The sequence below is a fragment of the Sapajus apella genome, unplaced genomic scaffold, assembly GCF_009761245.1.
Source record: "Sapajus apella isolate SASKATOON/1434 unplaced genomic scaffold, GSC_monkey_1.0 scaffold20, whole genome shotgun sequence".
NCBI classification, from domain to species: Eukaryota; Metazoa; Chordata; class Mammalia; order Primates; family Cebidae; genus Sapajus; species Sapajus apella.
In genome coordinates, this window is record NW_022436960.1 from 11581157 (window position 1) to 11582868 (window position 1712).

The 1712-nt window shown below is 38.4% G+C and overlaps 1 protein-coding gene and 1 non-coding gene across 2 annotated transcripts in view; both read left to right on the forward strand.

The window, feature by feature from the left end:
- Positions 1-1712, forward strand: part of CATSPERB (cation channel sperm associated auxiliary subunit beta) — a 179653-nt gene that overhangs the window by 48415 nt on the left and 129526 nt on the right. The window lies entirely within an intron of this gene.
- Positions 1288-1503, forward strand: LOC116558118. The gene has a single exon (XR_004271849.1). It is a non-coding gene; the product is annotated as a small nucleolar RNA U3 (small nucleolar RNA).

The following is a 1712-nucleotide window of genomic DNA, read 5'->3' on the forward strand; positions in this document are numbered from 1 at the left end:
TGAGACGGAGTTTCGCTCTTGTTACCCAGGCTGGAGTGCAATGGCGCAATCTCGGCTCACCGCAACCTCCGCCTCCTGGGTTCAGGCAATTCTCCTGCCTCAGCCTCCTGAGTAGCTGGGATTACAGGCATGTGCCACCATGCCCAGCTGATTTTTTGTATTTTTAGTAGAGACGGGGTTTCACCATTTGACCAGGATGGTCTCAATCTCTTGACCTCGTGATACACCCGCCTCGGCCTCCCAAAGTACTGGGATTACAGGCATGAGCCACTGCACCCGGCCTGAAGATCAGAGTTTTCAATTTTGCTGAAGTCTAATTTATCAGCTTTTTATTTTATGAATGGTACTTTTGACATCACAGCTAAGAAATCTTTTCCTAACCTAAATTTACAAAGATATTCTCCTATATTTGCTTCTAGAAGTTTACAGCTCTAGCTTTTGTATTTAGGTCTATGATTCATTTTAAGTTAATTTTTATAAGTTATGTGGGCCAGGATTGATTAATTTTTTGGAATACGGGTATCCAATTATTCCAGTACTATTGTTGTAAAAAACTATTTAATCCCCATTGAATTGCTATTTCTGGAATGTATCTTTTCACCAATACCACATTGTCTTGATTATTTTAGCTTTATAATAGGTCTTATAAGTAACATTAGTCCTTCGATGCTGATCTTTTTCAAAATTGTTTTGGCTATTATAGTTCTTTTGTCTTTCTATGTAAATTTTAGAATCAACTTGTTTACTTCTACAAAAATCCTGCAGTGATTTTTAATTTTGGATGGCATTGAATCATAGATCAGTTTAGGGAGAGTCAATTTCTTAATAATAATGAGTTTTCCAAACCATGGAGAAAGTATATCTCTCCATTTGTTTACATCTTTTTTTTTTTTTTTTTTTTGAGACAGAGTCTTGCTCTGTCACCAGGCTCCAGGCTGGAGTGCAGTGGTGCACTCTCGGCTCACTGCAATCTCTGCCTCCTGGGTTCAAGCAATTCTCTTGCCTCAGCCTCCTGAGTAGCTGGGACTACAGGTGCACGCCACCATGCCCAGCTAATTTTTGTATTTTTTAGTAGAGACAGGGTTTCACCATGTTGGCCAGGATGGTCTTGATCTCGTGACCTCGTGATCCACCCACCTCAGCCTCCCAAAGTGCTAGGGTTACAGGCATGAGCCACTGCGCCTGGCCTACATCTTTTAAAAAATTTATTTCATCCAAGCTTTCCGGCTTTCAGCTTAGAGAACTTGCACATTAAAACAACAACAAAAAGCACCAAAAACTTATACCAAAATTATACTTTCAGGGATCATCTCTATGGTTTGTTACTAGAGAAGTTTCTGTGAATGTGTAGAGCACTTGCAATCGCAAGGCCAAGGCTCAGCATTCTCACCTAAGCATGAAGTTAGCTCTTGATGTTGGTTGGCTGCAACTGCCATTTGCCATTAATGTCCATTTTTCTCTTCCTGTGGTAGAGGAAAAGGGAGAGAATGCACTTTGAGTGGTTTCTGGTTTTTCGTTTGTTTAAGTTATACCTAAGTAGTTCATGGTTTTCATGTTATTGTAAGTGGTACTTTTTAATATTTTAATTTCCAATTGTTCATATGCAGAAAAATGATTGAGTTCTGTTTATTGATCTTGTATCCTGCAATCTTGTTAAATTCACTTATTGTTTCTAATAACTTATTTTTTTTTTTTTTTTTTTTTTTTTTTTT